The sequence below is a fragment of the Ursus arctos genome, chromosome X, assembly GCF_023065955.2.
Source record: "Ursus arctos isolate Adak ecotype North America chromosome X, UrsArc2.0, whole genome shotgun sequence".
In the NCBI taxonomy this organism is placed as follows: domain Eukaryota; kingdom Metazoa; phylum Chordata; class Mammalia; order Carnivora; family Ursidae; genus Ursus; species Ursus arctos.
In genome coordinates, this window is record NC_079873.1 from 36,738,508 (window position 1) to 36,753,654 (window position 15,147).

Genomic DNA, 15,147 nt, shown 5'->3' on the forward strand with positions numbered 1-15,147 from the left:
ACTGAGCCACCCAGGCGCCCCTCAGCTGTATCCTTTATCACAAACCAGTACTAGTAAATAAACTGTTTTCTCTGAGTTCTATGAGCCATTCTAGCAAATCACCATAGCTGGTCAGTCAGAAGTACAGAAGGCCCGGGACTTGCGACTGGCCTCTGGAGTAGGAGCAATTTTGTGGGATTGAGCCCTTAATTTGTGGGGCCTGTGCCAACTCTGGGTAATTAGTGTTAGAATTAAATTGAATTGTAGTACACCCAATTGGTATCTGGAGAGTTAAAGAATTGGTTGGTATGTGAAAAAAAAAATCCCCACGTATCTGGTGTCAGAAGTGTCTTGAGTAAAAAATAGCTCACAGTAAGAGGTAACGTGATTTTTCAGTAATTGAATTATAGGGCAGTAAAGAAATAAAACCAAATACAATAGCCTTAGCAAAAAACAGATATTTGGCTTAACCACAGTCATTACAAAGCCTTATTTTAGAATATTCAAACACCAGAAATCACTTGAAAAAGATCTATTTTTGTCCCCACATATGTGCAATTAGAGGTAAGAGCACAGCCTGTGGTGTTCACCATGCCAGGAGGTAACCACATGAATGCAGGCAAGTGACTTCAATCGTATGCACCTGGAGGGGCCAAGCACAGGTCACCCCTAGATGAGCCATGTTGGCATGAACATTATTTTGAGTTAAAAGCAATCCAAACCCAGCTGATTCAGGAAAAGCTCTTTACCTCCCACTCAGCTGCCCGCCTTACCAGGAAGAGAGTTATTAACAGAGACTTCCTTTTACCTAAGAAACTTAGCTGCATCATAGGGTAACCTTGTTTTTCCAAGCATCTCCTTTCACCTTCTTCCTACTGGTCTTTCTCCCGTTTGTATCCTCAGACCCCCTACCCCTCTCCTTAGCTCATAGAAGCTTCTTGTTGCCTTGCTGGCTTTGGAATTTCCATGGCTGTGTGGGTTCCCCATAAGTACATATGCTATTAAACTCGATTTCCTCCTGTTAATCTGTCTCATGTCAATTTAAGTCTTAGTCCAGCTGGAAGGACCTTGAAGGGCAGAGGAAATTCTTCCTCCCCAACACAGCTTTCTATAATGTGGATATAAACAGAACCAATGTCATGGTCATTGCCAGCAATGAGTGAGATGATGCATAAACATCTCTTAACAGAGTGCCTTCCACATAGTGAATGTGTAAATACTGATGAATATCATCACTACTGTCCCTACACTTTTCCTTCCATGGAAGGTATTGCCAACGGTCATATCTTGAGCCTCCCTTCATGGGAGGCTCTCCAGACCCTCCACGGGAATCCCACTGCGTGAGTGGCAGATGACTTTGTAGCAGGAGGCGCAAAGCTTCTCACCCTTACAGCATCACTCAGCATGTTGGGATTTACCAGCAGAAAAATCAGTCTCCGACTGCTCATCTCAGCACCGTCTTGTCAGGGAAGGTGCTCTTCCAGTCACCTTCGCAATCAAGCCCTCTCTGAGCCTCCAGGACTGGATCCTGAACACCAGCCTCAGAGAGCAGCTCAGCTAATCCCCAACAACTGCACCACTTTCCTAGCCCAACTGTAGCCTCCCTGGAGTCACAGGTGCCAGACGACAGGTGCGCTCCTGGTCTTTCAAAGATATTACCCAAACGCTTTTGATGTCCCTAAACTCTATAGAGTAATGAGAAGATGAAAAAGCTCTTTGTAAACCAACAGACACAGTACAATATAAAAGGAGAGAGAAAGAGAGGGAGGGAGGGAGGAAGGGGGGGTCGGAGAGAAAGAGAGAGAGGGGAAAAAAGAAAGAGAGAGAAGAAAGGAAGGGACAGAGGTAAGGGAAGGAAAGGAAGAAGAAAATAAAATAAATTAGGGCTTTAAAACAAATCATTTTTCTCAAAATGGGTTATTTCTCAGACGTCAACTATCGTCTTTGGCTTACCAGATTATCATTTTGAAATCTGAGGCTATGTGATGATCTAAGTCCGGAAAAATTGTGTCTAAAAAGCAAATTATATTTTTAAAAAATTCCCTCCTAAAGTATTTCTCTACCACATAAGATATATATATATATACACATATATATACATATGTATATATATGTATATATATATAAAATTTTATATATAAAGTAATTTTATATATTATCATATTCACCTTTGGGGGGTAGTAACTAACAGTTCCACATGATACACTAGGAACTGAGGCTTCTAGGAAGCAGTAAACTACACATGGCCAGGGTCCATGGTGAATTTACGGAAAGCCCAGGACTCTGACAGAGGTCTGTGACTCCAGACTTAGTCTGTATTTCTCTACAGAGAGGTTCTCACAAGATGGAAATTCAGTTTCTTGATTGTCTCCACAACTCGCTCTATCTCTCCACTGAGTACCTCACACAGTTCCAAAGCCAGCCTCCGATCAATACTGGTACGGATACCAACCTTTGACTCCATAAATTGTTTGAGGAAAATGTTTACTTTCTCTAATGGTACAAACCAAAACGATGATTGCTTAGATGAGTCCGAAAATTCCCCCCAAAAGAAACTCAATGCTCGGAAGGAAGAACTCCACTTTGAAATAAATCAGAAGAGACTCTGTGCGTAGATAGAAGGGTTTCCTTAGCCCGCAAAGGAGGTCTGCTGCTATGAACGTTAATCCCTTGCAGGGAAACTGTGTTGATTCAAGGGAGGAGTCCCTTGTTGGGACAGTGAGAAGGATGCGGGGCAGATCCCAGTTAGAGGAACATTTGGGGTTTAGTAAAGAGATGATGCAGCAGGAGAAATCTGGAGTGAGATTCAGATAAAGGAAGAGACAAGTCTGGCAAAGAGGCAACTTGTGAACTGTACGTGGAAGACACCCTAGAGACACTTTAACGAATTCAAACGTAATGAATTGCACTGAGATGAAAGGCTTATCCCAGAGGCATCTGCTTATTTGAGACAATTATTATCAGGAAGAAAGCATGTTCAAAGAAATTCACCTAAGTGGCATTTTTGATTGATGTCCATATTCTTTTCTTTTTAAGATTTATTTATTTTATATATTATATTCTTTTTTTTTAAGATTTTTTTTAAAGATTTTATGTATTTATTCTACAGAGATAGACACAGCCAGCGAGAGAGGGAACACAAGCAGGGGGAGTGGGAGAGGAAGAAGCAGGCTCATAGCAGAGGAGCCTGATGTGGGGCTCGATCCCATAACGCCGGGATCACGCCCTGAGCTGAAGGCAGACTCTTAACCGCTGTGCCACCCAGGCGCCCCTTTTTTAAGATTTTATTTATTTATTTGACAGAGAGAGAGAAAGAGCCAGAGAACACAAGCAGGGGAGGGGGGAATGGCAGAGGGAGAGGGGAGAAGCAGGCTCCCCGCTGCACAGGGAGCCCGAGGCAAGGCTCGATCCCAGGACCCTGGGATCATGACCCGAGCCGAAGGCAGATGCTTCACCGACTGAGCCACCCAGGTGCCCCATTATATTTTATATTCTTAAAAAAAAAACAACAACAACACTGCAAAGGATAAGTCATGAGCTAGAAGAAAGTGGGTAAGAGAAATAAGGATTTTAATAGGCAAACACCATAATTACGCCCCCCCCCCCCGCATCATCATCATGGCTAGCACTATCTGGACACTTGCAAGGTACCAGGGACTCTTTCAAGATTTTACAAATTTAATTCATTTCTCTCTCTCAACGACCCTATGAAGAAGGTGTTGTTATTATTATCTTCATTTTTTTTAGATTAAGAAGTAAAAAGGTACAGAGAGGTTAAGAAACTTGCCTCCAATCACACAGCTAATAAAGTAGTGAGTAGGAAATTTGAATCCAGGCCTCTGGGTTCTAAGCCTATGATCTCAATCTCTATGTTATTACAGATGGACTAGTAGTTTTAGCTTTTGACTCCCCCCCAAAATGCACTTGATTACATATATATATATATATATATATATTTTTTTAAGGCTATGAGGAGCTTTGATCTGATCATTCTAACATATCTTGGACCTGCTGGAAGATATCAGCAAAAACTATTGGAACAAAGGCTATCTCTTTCATAGCTGGGAGAGATGCTTTCTAAGTTATAATTCATGGCTTCTTTTTTTTTTTTTTTAAAGATTTTATTTATTTATTTGACAGAGACAGAGACAGCCAGCGAGAGAGGGAACACAAGCAGGGGGAGTGGAAGGGGAAGAAGCAGGCTCATAGCGGAAGAGCCCGATGTGGGGCTCGACCCCACAACGCCGGGATCACGCCCTGAGCCGAAGGCAGACACTTAACCGCTGTGCCACCCAGGTGCCCCATAATTCATGGCTTCTGTTAAATTTGTAAGCACTTACCTCTTTCTCCTTCCTGACATTCTTTTCCACTATCTCACCTTTTCCATCTGCAAGCCTATGTATTTACGCTCAGGAAGTCGGTCACTGCACAAGTATTTGGTCTTTCTTTGACCTCTATCATTCAGACTCCCTCAGAATGAAGCTATTAACTTAGAAGCTTCCTAAAATAACCCCAACACCATGCTTATGCATAGCTGCAATTTTCAAATGCCATTCCGGGTTACCGTATCATAGGATTACTTCAAATTCCAGGGCAGGCCGCGGGGTGTCAGCTACCTTACACTGACCTACAGTTGGTTTAAATGATGACCATGGTAATGAAAATTGCAAGGTGGTCTAAGCGTAGTTTCAAAATGTTCCTCTTCAAAATTACTGTCTGTTGAAAACCCTTAAGTTTCCCGAATGTACATACATCAGTTTGAATAGAATGTTGCAAGCTTCAGGGGCGCCTGGGTGGCACAGCGGTTAAGCGTCTGCCTTCGGCTCAGGGCGTGATCCCGGCGTTATGGGATCGAGCCCCACATCAGGCTCCTCCGCTATGAGCCTGCTTCTTCCTCTCCCACTCCCCCTGCTTGTGTTCCCTCTCTCGCTGGCTGTCTCTATCTCTGTCGAATAAATAAATAAAATCTTAAAAAAAAAAACCAAAAGAATGTTACAAGCTTCAGAGCAGGATCCTAAGAACACTTTCATCACCAACTAATGAGATGTAGTATTATATGTTAATTGCGATGACAATGAAAGCCTTCCCAACATGTGCCAAACCAGCTGTAGGTTGAATAAGCCACATGGTCTTAAAAATCATGATCATATATGGCATTTCTATTTTAGCGGGTTCTTGGTTAAAGGTATGAATGAAGAAAGAGAATCAGCTCTTCAAAGGGAAGGATGTATATGCTTCTTTTGTATTTACCCCCAAAAAAGAGCAGAATGGTGGCCTGGAGTGAATTGACATCTATGAAGAAGAACTACACACATATCCATGTGTTCATGTTTGTGCGCTCGCGTGTGTGCACGCGCGCACACCCCCCCCCATATTTATTTGCTCCTGAGAAAACTTAATACCTTCCAATGGCTTCTCATGTCTAGAGTATAAGCCAATGTTCTCATAATTGTCTATATACCTCCACCATTTAGGGTTGGAGGCCAGCTCTCTGACCTTCCCGGGTTGTGCTGGGGCCTGTGCGTACTGGCTCAGGAGAACTGGCTGTGCTCATCCCTCAGCTCTTCATTCAGTGACAGTAAGTTGGTATGTGTGCCATGCAAACCCTACAGATGAAAGGTTTTTGTTGAGATGTCACCTCCTCCCTGACTACTCTATTTGAAATAGGATGCCACTTTCTCATGCCACTCCCAAAGCCCTCCTTTCTCCATAGCATGCATGACCTTCTGATTTTATATACACATATATATATACACACACACATACACAAGTGGGGGGGGTTAGGGTGGCAAACACCACATAGCTGAAAATCTGCATATAACTTTTGACTCCAAAAACTTAACTATTAATGGCCTACTGTCTACTGGAAGCCTTACGGATAACATAAACAGTCGATTAACATTTATTTTGTATGTTCTATGTATTATATACTATATTCTTAGAATAAAATAAGCTAGGGAAAAGAAAATGTTATTAAGAAAATCATAAGGGGGGGCGCCTGGGTGGCTCAGTCAGTTAAGGGTCTGACTCTTGATTTTGGCTCAGGTCGTGATCTCAGGGTTGTGAGACTGAGCCTTGTGTTGGGCTCCACGCTGGGCCTGGAGCCTGCTTAAGATTCTCTCCCCTCCCATCGATTATATTTGTAAATGACACTACAGATAAAGGACTGGTATCCAAGATCTACAAAGAACTTCTCAAACTCAATACATGAGAAACAAATAAATCAAAAAATGGACAGAAGATATGAACAGACACTTTTCCAATGAAGACATACAAATGGCTAACAGACACATGAAAAAATGTTCAAAATCATTAGCCGTCAGGGAAATTCAAATCAAAACCACACTGAGATACAACCTTACGCTAATTAGAATGGCAAAAATAGACAAGGCAAGAAACAACAATTGTTGGAGAGGATGTGGAGAAAGGGGATCCCTCCTACATTGTTCGTGGGAATGCAAGTTGGTACAGCCACTCTGGAAAACAGTGTGGAGGTCCCTTAAAAAGTTAAAAATTGAGCTACCCTATGATCCATCCATTGCACTACTGGGTGTTTACCCCAAAGATACAGACGTAGTGCAGAGAAGGACCATATGCACCCCAATGTTCATAGCAGCTCTGTCCACAATAGCTAAATCGTGGAAGGAACCGAGATGCCCTTCAACAGATGACTGGATTAAGAAGTTGTGGTCACATATTGCATGGTGCACTGGGTGTTATACACAACTAATGAATCATCGAGCCTTACATCGAAAACCGGGGATGTACTGTATGGTGACTAACATAATATAATAAAAAATCATTATAAAAAAAAAAGAAGTTGTGGTCCATATATACAATGGAATATTACTCAGCTATCAGAAAGAATGAGTTCTCAACATTTGCTGCAACATGGACGGCACTGGAGGAGATAATGCTAAGTGAAATAAGTCAAGCAGAGAAAGACAATTATCATATGATTTCTCTCATCTATGGAACATAAGAACTAGGAAGATCGGTAGGGGAAGAAAGGGATAAAGAAAGGGGGGTAATTAGAAGGGGGAATGAAGCATGGGAGACTATGGACTCTGAGAAACAAACTGAGGGCTTCCGAGGGGAGGGGGGTGGGGGAATGGGATAGGCTGGTGATGGGTAGTAAGGAGGGCACATATTGCATGGTGCACTGGGTGTTATACACAACTAATGAATCATCGAGCCTTACATCGGAAACCGGGGATGTACTGTATGGTGACTAACATAATATAATAAAAAATCATTAAAAAAAAAAAAGATTCTCTCCCCTCCCATCCTCACAAGCTCTCTCTCTCTAAAAGAAAAAAAGAAAATCACAAGGGAAAGAAATACACTTGCAGTACTGTACTATAAGAAATCCCCACATAAGTGGACCCACATGATTCAAGCCTGTGCTATTCAAGGGTCGACTGCACATGTTTTTTTCAAATGTGGCTGAGTGGTTGTTTTATTACACATAGCTTTTAATGTAAATGAGAGATTTAACAGATCTGGCTAAAAAGTTTGAACCCTTTGTAGAAATTATTAAATCTTCACATGGGAAAAGTAACAGATTTTAAAACCCAAAGCTTTTTGCATAATTCTGGTTAACTGACTTTTAACTCTAAAATACATTTGAAAATCAACTCACACACCTATTAAGAGTTGAGAGTGTAAAACAAAATTAACATTTAAAAAAAGTTTCAGGCAAAGCAGTATATGAATTTTTGGTACATCTGAATTAACTTCATTTTAAGCAAATCCACTTCTTAATTTTGTACTTTACCATCTTTCTTCATTATGCCTGTTACTGCAAACGAAAAGTAATACAAAATCAAACATGGCTAATTCTAATTCTTTTTCTTTTTTTTTAAAGATTTTATTTATTTATTCGACAGAGAGAGAGACAGCCAGCGAGAGAGGGAACACAAGCAGGAGGAGTGGAGGAGGAAGAAGCAGGCTCATAGCGGAGGAGCCTGATGTGGGGCTCGATCCCATAACGCTGGGACCATGCCCTGAGCCAAAGGCAGACGCTTAACCGCTGTGCCACCCAGGCGCCCCTTGCTAATTCTAATTCTATTTTAGGTGTATAAATTGTTTTTTCTATGTATTTTATTTGTTTCTTTTTTGCCTGTCCTCCCTAGATAACACATAAGCTCTGTGAAGATGAGGATTTTTGGGTGTTGTTTGCCTCTGTATTTTTAAGTTTCTTTGTCATTTAACCTTGTGGACAAAGAAAGTAATCGTCAGCTGTGGAATTTTGGTGGGAGCTGGTGGTGGGTGTGTTGAGACGGGAGGCACTCGAGGTTTCTTGACATCATAAGAGGTAGGCACTTTATTTATTTATTTATTTATTTATTTATTTATTTATTTATCAGAGAGAGAGCAAGCACAAGCAGGGGGAGCAGCAGGCAGAGGGAGAAGCAGACTCCCCGCCAAGTAAGGAGCCCCATGCGGGACTCGATCCCAGGACTCCGGGATCACGACCTGAGCCGAAGACAGATGCCCAACCAACTGAGCCACCCAGGCGTCCCAGGCACTTATTTTTCTGTAGGACTAGTATATATTTTAGTTTTGCCCTAAGAGCAACACCAGATCAAGGTCTACTCAATTGTGCTCTAAAGGGACAGGCTCGAGTAGGGGCAAAGACCCATTCTTTCAGTCATGTATGCAAGAAACATTTACCTAAATCTTACTATATGCTGGGTCCCTATCCAAGTGCTGGAGATACAGCAGTGGACAAAATGGAAAAAAAAAAAAAATTCTGTCCACAGGGAGCTTACGACCCAGCAGAAGAAAGCAGATAAAAAACATATACATGTATGATACGATGTTAGGCATTTGTAAGTGCTGTGAGGGAACAATGAAGCAGGGAAGGGACAAATTCGGGATAGAGAATACCAGAACAGGGGGGATGGGGCGGAGAGGCTACTCCTTAAGATAGAGTAATCACGGAAGGCCTCTGTGAGGAGGAGGTGTCTGAGTTGAGACCTGAGAAGGAGCATCCCAAGCGGAGGAAAGAGCAGGTGTGTTTTGGTTATCTATAGTTGCATAAAAACATAACCCCACAACCCCACGGCTTAAAACATTAATCTAGTATTATCTCTCACAGTTCTGGGTTGACTGGGCTCCGCTGGGCAGTGCTTGCTTGAGGTGACTCGTGGGGCTGCGTCAGACAGCAGCTGGGGCTGGAGTCGTTTGAAGGCTTGACTATGCTGAACGTCTGAGACAGCTCTCCTCCCTAGTTTAGGGCCGTGGGAGGGATGGCGCGAGGCTGGATTCCCCGGGCCCGGGTGACCTGCGTGCCTTCCGTGTCCTCTCCAGCGGGGGGAGCTGCAGGCAGAGGGGCTCTCAGGGTCTCTGGACTTCCTACGTGCTGTCACTCAAGGTCCCAAGGGTGAGTGTTCCAAGAAAGTGGAACCGACAGCTTCTTAGGGCCTGAGCCTACAGGCTGGAACAGCGTCGCTTCGATCACGTTCCACGGGTCAAAGCAATGATAGGGCCCTCCTAGATGCAAAGGGAAGGTGCGCGGAAGTGCTGCCTCTCCATGGGAGGAATGTCAGAGAATCGATGGCCTCTTTAATCTGTCTCCGTCTGCAGATGCCCTGGGGTAGGAATGCACTTGACATACCAGAACGCAGAGTGGCGGGACCAGAGCGTGCTGGGTCGGGGGTGGTAGGAGTAGCTCACATAGGTGTTTGTAGGCTGTGATAAAAATTTAATGTTATTCCTTCTTTCATTTACATTTTACTGCTTTTTTGTTTTGTTTTGTTTTGTTTGTTCTAGGAGTCTACAGTCAAGAAACCTTGGCTCCGGCCTGGATACGTAGACAAGATGTCAACAGTGATCTGGGAGAAATGTCTGGAACCAATAAGGGAGAAATACGAGGCCCCTAAAATAGCAGTGGCACAACCATCCCGGCCTCAGAAAGAGTAGTAGCAGCTTCAAACAACCTGTTGTTTTTAGACGGACTCTCATCCTTTTTAATCCAATGTCATTAAGTATCATAACGATACCCCCTCGACTACCAAACAACTACTCTACGTAGGTCACCCTTAAATATATAATTTTATCTTCTCTTTCCTGCCTACGATTGAAGCTGTATAGAAAGCAATGCTTCTTATAACCTTATTATGATTACGCTTTGCAATGGAAAAGAGAAACAAACCCGAGACATGTGTGTGGCTGTCGACTCTCGTGTCTATTTCGTATGACGCACAGTTCTAGCGGTCTCCCCAGAATGATTATCTTTAATACTCTTTAAGATTTTTGGATTAAGAATGAAATAGGATGACTCAGTGTCTCCTAACAGCCCTTGATTTGGCCAAATGGACAGGTCATGTCAGTGGCCTCCATGAGCTCCTAATACTTAGCACTAGGAGATCACGTATATCCCAGGAGGTCAAACGAGGATTAAACAAACATCAGACAGAAAAGGGAGGCAGGAGGGAGCAAGAACCTGATTACAAAGAAGAAGAGGGTTCAGTTCTCTGCACACATACCCTTTTCGCTTCTTTCTTGAGGCGTCCCCACCCTTCTGTGGGATTTCCACGCACGCCAGCACCTTGGCTGTGGAGCCAAGTGCCCAGACTCTGGAGTGACACGGATTAGATCCCACACTCCATCACTTACCAACTGGGGGACCTTGAGCAAATCACCCAGAAGCTTTGTGCTTCCATGCCTTCATTTGTAAATAAGAGAGAATAATAACCAATAGGCTTTTCTGAGCATTAGTGAGATAACGCATATCAAATGCTCAGAAGAGTGCTTGGTCTATACAGAAATCTCAAAAGACGCTGGCTACTGTCATTATTAAATTCGGTTTTGAACTGAATCGCCAGAGACCGAACGGCCGATGTGTGTTTGGTTCAACGTGAGAGCCTAAACTATCGGTGACTATGAATTACGAGTTCTTTTTCTTGGTTTGCACGTGACCAGCCACTGCCTGTGGCCGCGGCCCTTAATATTTGCCGACTTAAAAAAAAGGGGAAACGATAAATGTCAGCAGTCCAAGGCGCCAGGCCACTGGGCAGTGCTTTTGCTCAGAGTTTTGTGCGGCGTCCGTGTGAAATGCATGGTTGAGTAAGTTCTCCCACCGAACGACAGGCTTATCTTCTCTACAACTCAGTGCTTGTGGGACTCTTCTCTCACTGTGTTTGAAGACAATAATCACTTACAGGACTTGGGGCCAGGGCTATGGTTGCTCCTGAGTTAGTCATAGTTAGGGACCATCTGACAATTTTAATACAATAATGGTGCTCTATAAAAAGGCTTTATGCTCTCCATAAAGTTATTCCCTTCAATTTATCTGGCGATGTCCTTCAAGGTTTTGAGGAGCTTTCCAAGCATTCTCCGTGACAGCATCTCTGACCACCCTGACCTCAAGGAGTTCCAATTTGCTTATCGCCTCATGCGTAAAAATATCAGACTCATGGCACCTCCCTGCGCACCTAGGAGAATTTTTATTTTTAAAGATTTTATTTATTTATTTGAGAGCAAGAGAGAGAGAGCACAAGAGATGGGGGCAAAGGGACAGAGAGGAGAGGGAAAACCAGGCTCCCCGCTGAGCAAGAAGCCCCACATGGGCCTCGATCCCAGGACCCCGGGATCACGACCTGAGCCAAAAGCAGATGCTTAACCGACTGAGCCACCCAGGCGCCCCTAGGAGAATTTTTAAAATGTGATTCAAAGCTGGTTTGCCACAAGGAAGCAAAATCCATAGGGGGCATATCCTTCTGTTGTACTTCCAAGTTCTCTGCGTTGCCAGATATTTGAAGATGCCAGCATGAGGGGTGATAACCTGTGCCATGATGTAGGATTTACGTTGCAGGATCTAGGCCTAAGTTTGGTACAGGTTTTTAAAAAACTGAAGATGTATGAGAAATGGCGGCACGAATCCACGGAATCTGCCAACCTTTGTGGTCTGTGCTGTCCACTGTGGTAGCCACGAGCCCTGTGTGGCCATTGAGCATTTCGTATGTGGCTGGTCCAAATTGAGATGTGTTGGAACTATAAAATCCACATCAGGGGGCGCCTGGGTGGCACAGCGGTTAAGCGCCTGCCTTCGGCTCAGGGCATGATCCCGGCGTTATGGGATCGAGCCCCACATCAGGCTCCTCTGCTGTGAGCCTGCTTCTTCCTCTCCCACTCCCCCTGCTTGTGTTCCCTCTCTCGCTGGCTGTCTCTATCTCTGTCAAATAAATAAATAAATAAAATCTTTAAAAAAAAAATCCACATCAGGTGTCAGAGGCTTAGTACAAAAAAAGAATGTAATATACCACACTTATCATGTTTTATATTGACTACGTGTTGAGATGACACAATTTTGATTATATCAGGTTAAGTAAAATATATTATTAGAATGAATTTCTCCTCTTTCTTGTTACTTTTCAATATGATTACTAGAAAATTTAAATGACATATGTGGCCCATCTATTTCTATTGTGCAGTGTTGTTTTAAGCTATTTTGGTGAGTATTCCCAGATTTCACATATATGTCCAAAAAAAGAAAAAAAATTAATGTATTTTGGGTCTCCTCACTTAGGTTATTTAGAGATTAGTAAACTCTGACATGCCTACTGTCTCCTGACAGTTCTAGAAGAACGCCAGCGTTGCCACTTAGTAACCTGAACGGAAGGGCCTCAACTGGGTCTAATAATAACATCATCCCATATGCCAGCTCCTAAAGAAATCAGAGGAGAGCTGAAGGAAACGTAGAAGAGAAACACAACCAGGAAAGGGGATTTTATTCTCTCTCTTCTGTTATCTATTTGCTCTTGTTTGTCTGGACATGTGAGTTTAGTTGCAGCCAAATGCTGACGACCTAGCCTATTAATAAGATGGGACACAAATCAAGAAGGAGAGGAACCTGGATTTAAAAGCAAGAAGAATTATAGTTCGGTGTATAAGGAGCCTGTAAAAATATTTGCAAGATGAGCGTATGGGTCTGGTTTTCTTCGGGTAAGAATTTGTACAGCTTTATCCTCCCTTGGGCCCTTGCCATTCAAATTCTTACTTGGTACGAAGAATCCACACAGTCATTAGAGAAGTTTTTCAAAAGGAAAGTAAATAGACTCTAGCCTTCCTATCAAAACATTCTTAGTAACTTCCGTGTGTCATAGCAGCCTTGTTGGTGAGGATGAGGTTAATCAGGATCTTCCGGAAACATCTTTTCTCTTTCAAAGTTCAAAGCACTAAGCAGGACAAGTACCTTTCTTTTGCAAATGGAGAAATCAAGGTACAAAAAGCACAAAGACTGCGGCCAAGGTGGCACAAAAGGTCAACAATGAAGTGTGTGTGTCTATCAGACACCGGAAAATTCTGCAGCCCAGTAATAACAGGATAAAAGCCTTTGGCGTTCTGCATTCAGACAGCTGCTTTGGGATCTAGACTGTCTAAACTCAAAGGGCTGAAGCACAGTCACTAAGCCCCGCTGGAAGCAGTTCGGTCATTGTGAATAGATACATAACCTGGGAGACGGCTGCTGCGCAGTTGTGAGTCACGGAGTCGAACCTCTTATAGTCCCTGAGCTCTCAAACGTAGAGTCTGCGTCTAATGACATTTTTAAAAATAAAAATGAGAGGAGCTCTTTATAAAAAAGCTCCAGCAGTATCAAAAAAATTCAAAGAAGCAGGAAGCAAATTATCTCAAATTACAACAACCAGGTTAAAAAACAGCTATAACATTTGGTGCCTGACATTCCAGACCCTTTTATAAGCAACTACAAAATAGAAAGATTGGTGGGTGGATGGATGGATGGATGGATGGATGGATGGATGGGTGGATGGATGGATGGGTGGATGGATGGATGGGTGGATGGATGGGTGGACGGATGGATGGACGGATGGATGGATGGATGGGTGGATGGATGGATGGGTGGATGGATGGATGGATGGATGGATGGATGGATGGATGAGTGGATGGATGGATGGATGGATGGATGGATGGATGGATGGATGGACAGGTGGATGGATGGATGGATGGATGGATGGATGGATGGATGAATGGATGGGTGGATGGATGGATGGATGGATGGATGGATGGACAGGTGGATGGATGGATGGATGGATAAATGCACAAATCAATGACTGACAAAGGAAGAAAGGAAACAAAAAAAAGGAAGGGAGGAAGGAAGTAAAGGGGGAGGCAGGGAGGGAGGAAGAGGAAAAGAAAGAAATGCAAGTATCTAAGAACAAATCATACTCTATTAGCTTTCTTTAATGACCTAAATTTACTCGAATTTAACAGAAGAAACACAGACTGAAGGAAGTACTAAATTTCAAATAAATGTTGCATAACCCCAAGAAATATTGGTTCCTGAAAGACCCATGTAGCAGAAAGTGAAAAGATCACAAAAACGATTAAGTGATTTGAGTCTGTGTTTTTTTATTGGCTACAAGTTTAATTTTGGTATAGACTGATTTCATGCTATGAAAGAAGATGTCACTAGCACTCAATCTGCTTGTATTTCTTCCCTTCTCACCTTCCTCACATTCTGATTTTATAGATTACATCATTCTTTTTTTTTACCATATAAAGGTTGTTTTAAAAATATAGTCCAGGGGCGCCTGAGTGGCAAAGTCAGATAAATGTCTGACTCTTGGTTTCGGCTCAGGTCATGATCTCGGGGTCATGAGACTGAACCCCGCATGGGGCTTTGTGCTCGGTACAGAGGGCCCTTGAGATTCTCTGCCTTTGGCCCTCCCCACACTCACATGCTCTCTTTCTTTCTCTCCCAAATAAATAAGTAAAAATAAAAAATAAAAATAAAAATACACTCTGAAGTATATTCGGCACTACAATCACAATTCTTTCAATTCTTTATATTTAAATCTTTATTTAAATGTATTTATGGTTTAAAACCAGTTTCACCAAGGCTTATCCACTCCTGAGTTCTTCGAGTCCCCATCTGATGACACCTTGAAGTGGTGTCATCACTGTTATGTTAAATTGGGCGCCACTGAGTGAAATAGGGGATGGGGACTGAGGAGGGCACTTGCTGAGATGAGCTCTGGGCGATGTATGGAAGTGTTGAATCACTCTATTGTACACCTGAAACTAATATAATACTGTATGCTAACCAGAATGAAAATAAAAACTTAAAAATAGATAAACAAACAAATAAATAAATAAATAGGGTGCCATTGGCTTAGCACACAGCGTGCAGGTGGCCAGGAT

At 42.9% G+C, this 15,147-nt stretch overlaps 1 protein-coding gene across 2 annotated transcripts in view; it reads right to left on the reverse strand.

The window, feature by feature from the left end:
* Positions 1 to 15,147, reverse strand: part of MAOB (monoamine oxidase B) — a 118,447-nt gene that overhangs the window by 50,344 nt on the left and 52,956 nt on the right. The window contains exon 1 of one of the 2 annotated variants that reach the window (XM_057310913.1): positions 4,320 to 4,567. The exons of the other annotated variant lie outside the window; for it this stretch is intronic. The gene's annotated coding sequence lies outside the window, so the exon portion shown is untranslated. Of the gene's footprint in view, positions 1 to 4,319; positions 4,568 to 15,147 lie in introns of those variants that run through there. 2 annotated transcript variants of the gene reach the window in all.